Genomic DNA, 14,697 nt, shown 5'->3' on the forward strand with positions numbered 1-14,697 from the left:
TTGGAATGCAGCCCAGTAGGTCTCAGCATCATTTTACCTAGCCCCATTCAAGATGGAGTTGCTCTGGTTTATACACCTCTGACCCAAGTAATCTCTGTTCTACAGTTGGAACAAACTGGTTTTTGCCACCCTAGAGTAATTGCTGGACAGCACACTTACCCTTGGCCAAAGAAACACTCCAGGTTCTTCCAAATCAAATGGAAGTCTGCTAGGTGCATGTGTGCACTTTGCCCAGACCCAAGAATTTTGCAAAAGTGCCAGAGAGAGTAAAACTGAAGCAATTAAAGGAACTTCTCATCCATTGAGAGTCAAATTTTCTGGGCCATTATAAAGTCCCAGTAGCATCTTTAGGGAGGGGAGCACTACACACTGGGGTCAGTTGGGGGGAAATAGGGGAGGGACGGTGGGAGGTGGGGAGCTGGGGAGAGATAGCAAGGGGAGAGATGCCAGATGTAGGTGATGGGGAGGAAGGCAGCAAAGCACACTGCCACGTGTGTACCTATGCAACAATCTTGTATGTTCTTCACATGTACCCCAAAACCTAAAATGCAATAAAATAAATAAATGGGGGAAAAAAAGTATAAAGAATTAAAAAAAAAAAAAAAGGGAATCTATTAACGGGTCTTTCTCTTTGGGCTGAGTCATTCAGAAAGGAGAGAAATCCATCTGAAACCTTTGATCTGAGAGGTGAAATCCTGACTCAGCAAATTTCCCATTGTGGGGCATTACAATTAGCAAATGACCCAAGGATGGTAAGGAGATGTTCGGATGTGATTTAATAAGAATGTGGTTGCAATAAGCACTCAGAATATGTTTGCAATCAATTTGCTGTATACACAATATGCTACCAGAGCAATCCTTTGTGTATGTAGTTGACCTTTATCTCTGGCAATCTTGTCCTATAAAGAAGAGTGAAATCCTCCATTGCAAATCATTAGCACTCAGGAAATAGCTTTCATTTGCATGCTGACAAAGATATTAACTTGGTGGGGGGCGGGGAGAATAATACAATACGTCCTTTTGTCTGAAAGGCAGTTCAAAATCTGTGTTGTGACTACAGTTGACTGAAGTTCAATTACTGTAATAAATGTATTCCAAATTTCATCTCAATTGCATTTGCATTTTAATGAATGATTCTCACCTTCTTGTCAATTTGGCAGCCAGGCTAGATTTATTAAGTTATTGTATAAACAGGGCATTCTAATGCAGAAATTTAAATGCAAAATATTTGTTTGGTGCTTTTGAACTGGGGCTGTGTTATTAATTTGCCTCTATGGGTTGCCTGAAAATTCAAGAACTTAAGGATGGTGTTTCAGATTCCTTCATTCCATCATTTTTTTGCCCTTTCCTCCTCCGAAATCAATACTTCTGGGTGAGCTGACAGAGCAAGGCCTGAGGCAGCCAGATGAAGTGGGCTCCCCAAGCCTCCAGCCTCAACCAACTGGGAATAAACTGATTTATTTGCTATTATTTGAAAACAGTAAAATTTGTTAAGTGAAAATTTCCCATGTAGGCAATTCCCTTCCGCAAGAGCAGGACATCCCTGAAATCGGATTGTCGAGAGTGTTTGTTCATCTTAATGTCATTCTGCCTTTCCCGTCAAAGCACTCCTGGCTTTATAGCCCCATATTTCTCGTAGGCAGAGACGGAAAATGTAAGTGAAAACCAGCTGGATGTAGACCCATAATATCATTAAAAGTTTTTTTTTTTTTTTTTAAGTACATCTGGGCTGTTAGTTTTTAACAGTGATTTGTGGTAGTTAATCCCATGTCCCCCATAATAGAAAGGTTGAATGTGAGTTTCCCTCGCCGCCTCCGAAATCTTTAGTACTCTGCAGCTTCTTGTGAAGCTTCTGAGAAGTGGGCTGGGAAAGTCTGTTTTAGGTGATGTTCAGACCTGCTTTCCTACTTTCCTTTTGGGCCCTTGGGAGGAAGGCCGACTCAGGTAATGGGAGACTTATTCAGGCAGGGTACCCGCAAGATAAGAATGTCCAACAGAGAGATTTTTTTTTTTTTTTTTTTTTGAGACAGAGTCTTACTCTGTCGCCCAGGCTGGAGTGCAATGGTGCCATCTCGGCACACAGCAACCTCCACCTCCTGGGCTCAAGCAAGTCCCTTGCCTCAGCCTCCTGAGTATCTGGAATTACACATGCCCACCACCACACCTGGCTAATTTTTTGTATTTTTAGTAGACACAGGGTTTCACCACGTTGGTCAGGCTGGTCTCAAACTCCTGGCCTCAGGTGATCCACACACCTCAGCTTCCCAAAGCGCTGGGATTACCGGCATGAGCCACCATGACTGCCGAGAGAGCTTAAAGAACTTCTGAGAGTAATTGATTGCTAGCATGTGGCAAAGTTTTTGTTCAGACTTGCAGGAAGGGGACCAGCCTTCTAGTAAAGCCAATTGGAAGATTTTTTTCTAGAAAGAGTTTCTTTCAATAGCAGGGTAAAAGTATCTAGACCAGTGCATCTCAAACTTCAATGTGTATATGAGTCACACAAGGATCCTGTTAAAACACAGATGCAGATTTAAGAGGTCTGGGGTGAGGCCCAAGATTCTACAATTCTAACCCAAACTGTCTTTGAAAAAATTATGACAGTGAGAAAAATCTGACATAGGAAAATTATGACAATAAAAGAAATCTGACCTAGCTGATTCCATCTTGCTTCTAACCTGTAAGTTGTCCTTGTTCATTCCTGGACATAGATCTAGATAACCATAGTAGGAATTCAGTTTAACTCTAAAACAAAGAAGATCTGGAAAACTAGCAAATTAGCCACAAGATTAGAAATGATGGCTGCGTGCTGTGGCTCACGCCTGTAATCCCAACACTTTGGAAGGCCAAGGAGGGCAGATCATGAGGTCAAGAGATGGAGACCATCCTGGCCAACACTGTGAAACCCTGTCTTTACTAAAAATACAAAAAAGTAGCCAGGTGTGGTGGCATGCGCCTGTAGTCCCAGCTACCCAGGAGGCTGAGGCAGGAGAATCACTTGAACCTGGGAGATAGGGGTTGCAGTGAGACAAGATCACGCCACTGTACTCCAGTCTGGGTGACAGGGTGAGACTCCATCTCAAAAAAAAAAAAAATTATGGCTCTGGAGTCATGCAGCCAGAGGCCACAAGATTTCTAACCTCCCCAGTTGCTCCCATAGGTAACAACTCTATTATAAAACCTAAGACTGGTGTTCAAGGCATTTTACAGACTCTGCATTCTCATGGCCCTGCTTGCGCTGCCCAGACCAGTAAACTGGTTCATCTGGTCTTGTGGCCCCCAACCAGGAACTGACTTAGTTCGAGAAGACAAGCTTCAGCACCCTATAGTTTCATCCTGGACCCAATCAATTAGCATTCCCCATTCTCTAGCCCCTGCTCACCAAGCTATCCTTAAAAAATCCTAGCCTCTTAATTTTCAGGGAGGCTGATTTGAGTAATAGTAAACTGTTGTCCTTCCACTTAGCTTACTCTGCATTTATAAAACTTTTTCTCTATTGCAAAATGCTATCTCAGTAAAGTGGCTTTAACTGTGCAGCGGGTAAGATGAACCCATCAGGCAATTACATAACAAGCTTTCACGTGATGCTGATGCTAATGAACCACACTTTGATTAGTAAGGAACTAGGTAGCATCACCTGAGGTAGGAGTGGTTAAAATAGCCTTGCTGTAAGTCTGTCAGGCCAGCACTATGGGTAAAACCAGTACTCCAGAAAAGACTCGTAATCTCACAGAGAATATCAGAAAATTGGTCAGATATTTTAATCAGATTTGCTAGATACTTCTCAGAAGGAGCTGTTAATCACATCGTGCTCCAAGTCCTACTCCAGGCCATCTTTCTCAGGTCTGAGGCAACTTCTTTCTTAATACCATAATTTATTATGTCTAAGAAGCACATTTTTTGTATATTTTATCATCTCTGAACTTGGAATGCAATGTAAAATCAGATCTTAATTTAACTGACATGTGTTTTTCTGTTTTCTTCTTTGTGGCTCACAAAATATTGGTGCATTTTATAAAGGATGATGTATCAGCCAACTATTTTCATCATGACGCTGTATAACAAGCTGCCCCCAAACTCAGTGACTTTCAATACATATTTCTTTCTTGCTCCAGCCTTGACTGAGCTAGGCCAGAATTGCTGGGTTCAGAAAGGTGTCTTCCATGTCGTTTTTACTCTTCTGGGTCCAGTGAGATCGTGGATTTTGTTCACATGGACCCAACTGAGAAAGCTCATTTTATGTGTCCATTCAATTTATATCTGCAAATAGTCATCAACCAAAGGAGACACATGTCCTAGTCCCAGTTCTGGACACTGGGAAAATACATCCCAACCCTGAATGTGGGGGATGAGAGAGGAAGAGCATATTTGCTCAATAATAAATCTAATCTGCCACAGATGGTGCTTTGGATTGGGTAAAACATGTTCTAAAGGGGAAAAAGGTAAGCCACTAATTTGCATTCTACAGGCCTAGAGATGAAATCTGCAAAACAAACAGCCCAGAAGTACATAAACTCAAAGCCTTAAAGCTTCTTACTGAACATACCTATGCTTGGAGCATGCACAGATATGTTCAGACAAAAGTTCTGGAATCAGCCCTACTGGCTTCCAATCTTTGCTTGGCCACATTCCAGCTGTTATGACCTTCATAATTTACTTAACCTTTTCCCTGTTTTCTCATCTGTAAATCACTCCAACCTCTCAAGACTGCTAGCAAGTTGATGATCGTAACAACAGCTTCCCATTATGGAGCCCTATGTACTAGGCACTACAGTAAACTCATTATCTTTACTTTCTCATTGAATCCTCCCAATAGCCCTTTGAGGTAGGAGGAATTAGTATTTTCCCCATTTGAAGATGAAGAGGTTGTGATTCAGAGAGGCTTAAAACTACCCTAAGGGAGTGAAAAAGTAAAAAGTCCATCCAGAGGCAGTCCCCTCTAACACCTTCCCATCGCCCATGTACTCCTCAAGTACACAGGTGCTTGGAAATGGAGCCTGGGCTTCCTTCCTTCCATCCCTCCGGTCTCTTGGCTGAGCCCTGCTGAGGATACTCTTGTTGCTGCAGTAAGCATCCTTCCCTCATCAGCTCACATGCAGACTCCTGTACAGAGAGCATATGTTCCTTAATAATAACAACGCACCCTCTCCCACGCACTGGTTGAGAAGAAGTTGTATCGGGTAGAGAAAACTTTCCATTTTATAATCCGCTTTTTCCTCTGCTTGCCTGATGCAGTTAATTATTTTACTCCCCATCGTTCCTCGTGTGATGTTAGTCAGGGGAGTTTTACATTGCACAAAGCAGTGAGCGGGAAGCCCCGGGTTAGTGGATTTAAAGACGAAAACTGCTCTTCCCTGCAAATAGCTCCCTTCACACAAATAGCCTGGTAATCAGCAATAATGATGAAGAAAATGTAGGGAACATACAGGGAATTAAATGAGAATTTGCTAAAATATTAAGCGTTTTTAAATGGGCCTCCGTGGTATCAAGGGAGCACTTCCCAAGCTCGTTGAATGAACATCCCGCAGCCTGAAGTTCCCAGAATAGACTGGCGTGTCTGACATGAGGGCCCAGACCCTCCCCCAACCACATTCATCTGTCACTAGGGCCTTTCCATGAGATCTGGCAGTTGGACATCTGGCTGCCTTTCCTGAAGAGGGACTGAAATTCCACCAGAAAATTTGCTTGCTAGGTTTCTCAAATTGTCCAACAGTGACTGTGCTATCTCTTCCGTGGAGTTAATTGATAAGACAAGCATTTATCACTCTATTTGTATCTAGGGGTTTGTTACAGACTTGGCTTTTTACAGTATGCTCCCTGTACAGCTCCTTGAAAGAGTTTCTTCCTAGTTGCAGCACCAGGAACAGCCCAGCCTCTCCTAAACAGCTTTTTAAAAATCTTACAGCCATTAGGAATCACATCAGGATTGTGCTTTCCTCTTTGTCTCGGTCACTAGGATGCTCAGGGCCAAAGTCATGCACCAGATGATGTGGCATGAGTTTTGTTACTTGTCTTGCCTGATTTTGTTTTCCTTTTTTTTTTTCTGCCTTCTGCCTTTCTCACTTTAAAATATATTTTTGTTTCTAATTCTTTTTAGAATAAAGGCATGAATAAATTGAAAAAAAAATCTTAACCAACTTGTTAATTACTACAAAAAAGTAAATGACTGAGATGCAGAGGTAAAGACAGAATATTTTTAGAGACAGGATTCACTGTCACCCAGGCTGGAATGCAATGGCACGGTCATAGCTTACTGCATTCTCAAGCTCCTGGGCTTAAGTGATCCTCCCACGTCAGCCTCTTAAGCAGCTGGGACAATTGGCATGTGCTACCATGCCTAACTAACTTTCTTTCTTTCTTTTTCTTCTCTTTTCTTTTCTTCTCTCTTTTTTCTTTTTTCTTTCTTTCTCAGAGTCTTGCTTTCTTCCCCAGGCTGGAGGGCAGTGATGCAATCTCAGCTCTCTGCAATCTCTGCCCCCCAGGTTCAAGTGATTCTCATGCCTCAACCACCCAAGTAGCTGGGACTACAGGTACTTGCCACCATGGCTGGCTAATTTTTGTATTTTTAGTGGAGTTGGGGTTTTGCCTTCTTGGCCAGGCTGGTGTCGAACCCCTGACCTCAAGTGATCCACACACCTTGGCCTCCCAAAGTGCTGGGATTCCAGGCGTGAGCCGCCATGCCTAGCCTCAGTGCCTGTTTTGTTCTCTGCCCCTACAGACCACAGTCTATCTCGGGACCCAGCAGGTCACTCTGACAGCCTTCCAATGTATGAGAGAATCTGGACAGCAGCAGATCTCTGGCACCTACCAGTCAGTGATAAACCACTTAAGTTAGTCCTTGATCTAGTGGCTCATGGAATCTTCAAGGTGAAGGCCGGTCCTGGTGGGACTTCCCAATGGACAGGCTGACCAGCCACATTCAGAAACATCCTGACCCTCTACCAAGCAGCGCAGGGCACAGCCAGGATCTTCAGTGAACTCACCACTTGGGTTCAGACCTCAGCTCTGCTCCTTTCCAGCTCTGTGACCTTGCCTTTCCTGACCTCAGTTTCCTCATCTGCAAATGGAAGCGATAATAATAGCACCCATGACATAGAGTCATTGTGAGGATAAATAAGTTAACACACGTGCCCAAAAATGGAGAGGTTGGGAAGGTGAGACACAAAGCTGCTGGTAAGAAGCACTAAGGTCTACCGCGGACGCAAAATCCCAACAGTGCCTAGTTCACCTTAAAAAGGGCTTTTGTGTGAATGCTTTGCAGCATCTCAAGTGTACACTGGGAGCACTTGAGAAGCCTCATTGAAGTGGCAGAGAAGGACCTCTACAGCTCTGTTCCTGTGGCCCTGCACATGAAGATGTTAGATGGAGTTATTAGAAATAAGCTTCTTAACTCGAATGGTAGTCTATGGCCTCCTGGATTAGGACCCTGGAGTAAAGGAGTTGAGAAGCAGGTGCCCAGACCATCATTGTCACCTGGTTCTCCCTGCCTTTCCAGCTTAGGACACAGCCCACCCTTCCTTCTTTCCTCTCTTCCCTTCTTTTTCCTCCCTCCCTTCCTTACTTCCTCTTTTCTTCCTTTCTTCCTTTTTTCTTCCCTCCCTTTTTCCCTTTCTTCTTCCTTCCATCGTTCCTTCCTCCCTCCTTCCCTCCATTTTCCTCTTCCTCCCTTTCTCTCTTCCTTCTTTCCTTCCTTCCTTTTCCAGAGAAGAACCTTTCTGTCAAGCAAGTCTTAAGTAGAACACTGTAAACTAAAAATAAAATCCTAATCCCCCTTCAACTGGCTGAGTGGACCCCCTCTTGGCCAAGGGAACCCCAGAAAAACCTTAAAAACTGAGTTCTGGCCATGACAGGATGGGAAGTCAGTCACACCTCATTATACTCCACTCCTTTGGAATTTAGACACAACAGCTGGCCAACATGAATATTAAAACAGAGATCAGAAGACTGATGAAACTGACTCTTGGTGACAGTTAAGATACCAAATTATAAACAGGACCTAAAGCTTTGCTGGACAAGGATTAAGTCATGCAGAACCACAGGTCGCTGCAACCCAATGTATTGTCTTGCTCTTGCAACCCAACTCTGGCAAAACATCTCATGATGATGTACAGAAACTGCAGCCTACCGGATCCTGAAATGTGGGTGCTATGGATTCAACTGTGCTCCTGACAAATTTATACATTGAAGTCCAACCCCCAGGAACTTCAGCTTTCCCTTCTGCTGACTCCAAGTGTTTGAACAAAGTTCTTGCTCTTTTAACTAATTACAAATTAAATAAATCCCTGAACCTACCTATGACCCATAAGCCTCAGCTTCAAGATATCCCGCCTTGCTTGGGCCAAACCAATGTAAAACCTCTATGTATTCATATATGACTTTGCCTGTAACTTCCGCTTCCCTAAAATGTATAAAACAGAGCTGCACTCTGACTGTCTCTGGGCCACTTCAGGCTTCTTGGGCTTGTGTTTTCTCCAGGCCAGGGCCATTCATATTGGCATAAACCTCTTTGGAATATTTTACAGAGTTTCGTTTTATTTCCATCAACAACACCAATTTCTAAAACATGCAAAGCCAATATTTTGGTAGGGTACAATGTATTATATAATCTCATGTAACATTTTACTCAATGGAAACTAAACTTTTCTTTGTTTAAAAGTATACTTGCTCAGAGCCTTTGCACATGCTGTTCCCGCTACTGGAACACTCTTCCCTCCACAAGTATCTGCATGGTTTACCTCCTTCACATCTTTCTGCAAACATCACTTTCTGAGTGAGGGTTTCACTGATCATCTTTTTCTAAATACACTGATACCCCTCATCCCTGTCAGTCACTCTTCCCACTTGCCTGCTCTGCTTCTCCATAGCAGTTGGCATTTTGGGTACTGTTTACTTCTTTGTTTTGAATCTATCTCCACCCTCTGAAATATGAGCTCGCAAGGGCCAAAACTCTACAGCTATTTTGTTTACTGCTGCATCCTCAACCCATAGTGCTTGGTACATAATAAGCATTCACCAAACATTTGTTGAATGGTTTCGCTGAATTATTGATAATGACACAGTTATTTAGGCAAACACACAAATTGGAAATTGGGATTAATCCATGTAATAAAGAATCTGACTCCATTCTTGATGTTTGACTACTGATAAATTTCAAGCCCCACCACTCTTTCCCAGCCCCCCACACCATTCCCTTCTGCCCTCTATCTGGACAAGTTCATAAGAAAGCCCTGATACACTCTCCTTTGATGCTGATGGGAAGTTCAAATCATGCCCAAATGCGGAACCACTGCCTTACCCCCTAACCACCATAAAACTCCAAGCCACTGGCCCTTTCTGCTCTCTCAAGCCGTTTTGGGTTTGTTTGTTTTTTTTGTGGGGGGGTTGTTGTTTTGTTTTTTTGTTGTTTTCTGTTTTTTGGGTTTGAGATGGAGTGTTGCTCTGTTGCCAGGCTGGAGTGCAGTGGCGTAATCTCAGCTCACTGCAACCTCCACCTCCTGAGTTCAAGCAATTCCCCTGCCTCAGCCTCCCAAGTAGCTGGGACTAGAGGCACATGCCACCATGCCTGGCTAATTTTTTGTGTTTTAGTAGAGATGGGGTTTCATCATGTTGGCCAGATGGTCTCAATCTCCTGACCTCGTGATCTGCCTGCCTCAGCCTCCCAAAGTGTTGGGATTACAGGCATGAGCCACCACACCTGGCCTCTCTCAGGCTGTTTTAAGACCTTCTTGGGAGACTTCCTTGCTCTCCCCGGAAAATCTACTTATGTGACTAATAACCCATTTCATATTTTCTTGGTGTGTGCATTGTATTGGGGTGGGAGTTAGGACTCAATGCCAGAGGTAGGCCTTGGACATCGAACCAAATTGAGCACTAGCTAAAACAGGGACAGGGCAGAAGCACCTTTCCATAAGACACACCCATTAGTGTGCCATGTCCATTTACCATTGCCATGGCAACATTCTGGGAGTTACTGCCCCTTTCCATGACAATGACACAATGGCCCAAAAGTTACCATCTTTTCCCTAGAAATTTCTGCACAAACCACCTCTTATCCTACATGTAATTAAAAGTGGGTATAAATATGATTGCAAAACTGCCCTGAGCTGCTGCCCTCAGCACACTGCCTATGGGATGGCCCTGCTCTATGGGAGCAGTCATGGAGTTATAACCCTGCCACTTCAGTAAAGCTATTTTCTTCTCCTACTGGCTCACCCTTGAATTCTTTCCTGGGTGAAGCCAACCACCCTCCCAGGCTAAGCCCCAATTTGGAGCATGCCTGCCCTGCATCAGTATCAGTCTTGACTTCTGAACCAAATTTTCAGTGAAGGGTCTGTTATAGACTGAATGTTTGTGTCCCCCCACCAACCAAATTCATATGTTGAAACTCCAGCCCCCCTCCCAATATGATATTAGGAGGTGGGGCCTTGGGGGGGTGATTAGCCTCCATCTTCATGAATGGGATTAGTGCCCCTATAAAAGAGACTCCAGAGAGCTCTCTTGCTCTCCTTCCCCATGTGAGGTTTCAGTGAGAAGATGGCAGTCTCCAACCTGGAAGAGGGACCTTACTGGAACCCAAGAATGCTGGCACCCTCATCTTGGACTTCCAGCCTCCAGAACTGTGAGAAACAAATTTCTGCGGTTTAAGCCACCCAGTCTATGGTATTTTTGGAATAGCAGCCCAAGCAGACTGAAACGGAGTCCATCCCATCTCTGTAAAGTATCACAACAGTGAAAGGCAGTTGCTGTCACATCAATCCCACTCCTACATTATCTCTGCATTTGCTTTCTTTGTGCTACACAGAGGAAAATCTTCATGTGTGAAGTTAAGAGGGTTGAAAATGGTAACGGCTTTCTTTTTATCAAGTTCCCTTGCATCTTCAGGACCCTCACTGATTCAGAAGCTCAAAAGCAAAATTGAAGTACGCTTTTGTTTTAGACATGAATTCCACCTCCTATTAACTGCCCACATTCCTAAACTTAAAAATTAAAGCCAGGCAAAAGCACCTGTAACTGACAATTAGAGGCTAAAAGTGATTTGGAATATGGCATTACTAAGTGATAATAGGTTGCCCATTCATTTGCTTTTGCACAATTTTATACATAAGGAAATGGAGAGATTATTTTGCAATGACAAGAACATGAGCTGAGCAGATATGACTGATCCTTGCCTGCAGCTGACTGTCTGGGATGGATATATGACATATGGCATAAACATTCAAAAAAATTTACATGAGCTGAGAAGCAAAGTTTAAATTTAGCAAAAGTTCAGTGGTGATCTTCCAGTGGAACATTCACAAAGAGCACAAATACTGCATGTTGTTAAGTCTAAACCACCATCAAATCTAAGATATGCTACTAAAAGAAAAAAAAAATTAAACAATAAAAAGAATTGTTTTATTTAAAAAATTTAACATAACAAAACAAAAACACTGCCAATTAAAATAAGATGGTTCTTTCTTATTACTTAGAATTCTTTTTTTTTTACACGAAGTTTCACTCTTGTTGCCCAGGCTGGAGTGCAATAGTGCAATCTCGGCTCACTGCAACCTCCACCTCCTGGGTTCAAGTGATTCTCCTGTTTCAGCCTCCCAAGTCATTGGGACTACAGGCATGCACCACTATGCCTGGCTAATTTTGTATTTTTAGTAGAGACGGTGTTTCTCCATGTTGGTCAGGCTGGTCTTCAACTCCAGATTTCAGGTGATCCACCCACCTCAGCCTCCCAAGGTGCAGAGATTACAGGCATGAGCCATCATTCCGGCCAGAATTTTTATTTTGTAAAAATATTGTAGGCCAGGTGCCATGGCTCATGCTTATAATCCCAGCACTTTGGGAGGCTGAGGCAAGAGGATCACTCGAGGACAGGAGCTTGAGACCAGCTTGGGCAACATAGTGAGACTTCATCTCTACAAAAAATTATAATTTTTTATAAAATTAATAAATATATATATTATTTCCTAATTTTAAGAAAAGCTCCTTTCACCTACTTAAATAATTTTTTAATATTCCACTTATATTTTTATGTTCTGTTCAAACCAAAAAGAAAACACAGGTGAAATGCATTGGTTAAGGTATTTCTCTAACTTCTTCACATTCAAAGCCCACCTCTTCAGAATCAGTCTTCCACTCAGAGTCAACGATGTCCTCTGCAACATTGCTTACGAGGATGCTTCTCTATTGTCTCCAGGATTTCTTCCCAGCTGCAGATCCAAGTCTGAAAGTTTTTATAATGGCACTTTCTTGCTTTAAAAAAAACAATTTTTTTTTTGAGATGGAGTGTCGCTCTGTCAGTCAGGCTGGAGTACAGTTGGCTCATTGCAACCTCCATGTCCCATGTTCAAGTGATTCTCATGCCTCAGCCCCCTGAGCATCTGGGATTATAAGCACCCGCCACCACCCTGGCTAATTTTTGTATTTTCAGTAGAGACAGGGTTTCACCATGTTGGCCAGGCTGGTCTCGAGCTCCTGACCTCAAGTGATCTACCCACCTCCGCCTCCCAAAGTGCTAGGATTACAGGCATGAGCCACTGCACCAAGCCTACTTTCTTGATTTTATAAGAATATGTCAAAGAAAAAGAATTTTCAGACTTCAAACTCCTGGTCCAGTGATTTATTGCCTAAAGGGGGCAATTGTGCAGTCAGGCTACCAGGAATAACAAACAAATTGAAACCCATAGAGGCCATGACACTGCAAAGCAACTGCCACGTGGTTGCCAGTGACTGTGAGTGGCCAATGATTTTAAGACACAGTTTCACGTCAAGAACATTGAGATGTGAAAAAGTGGGCATTGCAGAATTGGTGAACAAAGGCTGATGCAATAAAAATGCACAAAATGAATTGATCTGGTATATAACAGAATGTTTTGTGCTGTGGGTGTTGTTAATAGCTTTAGAAGTTATTAATGAAAACTCAGACATTTGCAGACTCCTAATGCATTTTTAGGTACAGTCCAAGCAATTCGCAGATCCAGGCTCACTTAAGAACCCAAGGCTCTGCGCCACCCGTTTCCTGCCTGCACTATTGCTTTAGCTCCAGCCACCCTTCTGTGCTCCAGTGGTTTTTTTTTTTTTTTTTTTTTTTTTTTGAGATGGAGTTTCGCTCTTGTTACCCAGGCTGGAGTGCTATGGCGCGATCTCGGCTCACCGCAACCTCCGCCTCCTGGGTTCAGGCAATTCTCCTGCCTCAGCCTCCTGAGTAGCTGGGATTATAGGCACGTGCCACCATGCCCAGCTGATTTTTTGCATTTTTAGTAGAGACGGGGTTTCACCGTGTTGGCCAGGAGGGTCTCAATCTCCTGACCTCATGATCCACCCGCCTCAGCCTCCCAAAGTGCTGGGATTACAGGTGTGAGCCACCGCACCTGGCTTCTGCTCCAGTGTTTTAAAGATAGCTATCGCTCCCTGAAGAGCCATCATCAGATGCACATTTTTGCATTTACACCTGATATTCCATCCACAGGTATGCCATGTCCCACTTTGTCCTATTGGTGAATTCCTACTTAGCCCAAATACTACCTCCTCCAGAAAGCCTTCCAAGATTTTTCTAGGTTCCTGTAGCCCTGTGGTACTTAGGTGGAGAGTGTCTGTTTGTGGGTGTTCTTCCTCCATTACACTGTGAACTTCTTGGGGGCAAATGCTTTATCTTTTTGCTTTGTGCAGTCCCAGTCCCCTGAACAAGTGCCTGGAATAGCAGGTTCTCAGCCAAAGTCCGTCAGAGCAATGAATGAATGAAATGTTATCACTTAGCTGCCACCTGTGTGATGTGATGTGAAAACTGCTGGAAAAATCTCCATCTCCCACCTCCCAGCATTTTACCAATAGATATTTGAAAGAGCCCCCTACTGAAATGAAATGCCCTTAATAACACCTTAACTCATCTTAGCAAATAAGCAGGAGTCAGCTAATCATATGAGTCTGGCCATGACAGCTGGCTGGAAATATTCCCATGCAGAACTGAGCACAAGAGGGGGACCAGAGGAGAGGAAGAGGCCACCCTCAAAGAGGAAAAGAAAATATTACTTCCTCCAGGAATGGTCTCCAGCCCTTCCCCCCAGTCTCAATTAGGTGTCCCCTTCCCCAAAGCCCAGAGTCCCATTACTGTGTGCTATTAATGATTTCATGTCTCTCTCTCTCTCTCTCTCTCTCTCTCTCTCTCTCTCTCTCTCTCTCTCAGACCCATTATCTTGTTCATCACTGTTTCCCCAACAGTCAACACAATACCCAACACACGTTGGTTGCTTATTAGGAATTTGGAGAACAAATAACATTGAATTTGAGAGCCAACATTTATGTCTAGGAACAAAGTGGGCAGCCTGACAGAAAGAAACATGTGGACACCTCTGCCTCACTCCTTCTCCACCACAGGGCTGCTAACTCTGGCCCCAAGGTGAAGACTGGCAAAGCCCAGGGAGGTGTGTAGCCCCTTAGGGCTGAGAATGTCTTCACATCAAGCCAGCATCAAGACATCTGATTAGGAAATAGTGGTTGAGTTGGCACAAAAAGAATCATGACGTCCTAACATATGTTGCTTGACACAGAAAGAACCCACACATTAGTACGTGCTGTAGAAGTCACGCTCACAGAAGTGAGCATTTAGGCAAATCAAAGAGAGGGCAGCCCTGGCCAGGACCTAGGCCCTTTATTGCCTGCTATGCCATTGATTTTTATAGAGGAGCCCCTCTTCCGTGCCAGGCACCTCGC

The sequence above is a fragment of the Sapajus apella genome, unplaced genomic scaffold, assembly GCF_009761245.1.
Source record: "Sapajus apella isolate SASKATOON/1434 unplaced genomic scaffold, GSC_monkey_1.0 scaffold2, whole genome shotgun sequence".
NCBI classification, from domain to species: Eukaryota; Metazoa; Chordata; class Mammalia; order Primates; family Cebidae; genus Sapajus; species Sapajus apella.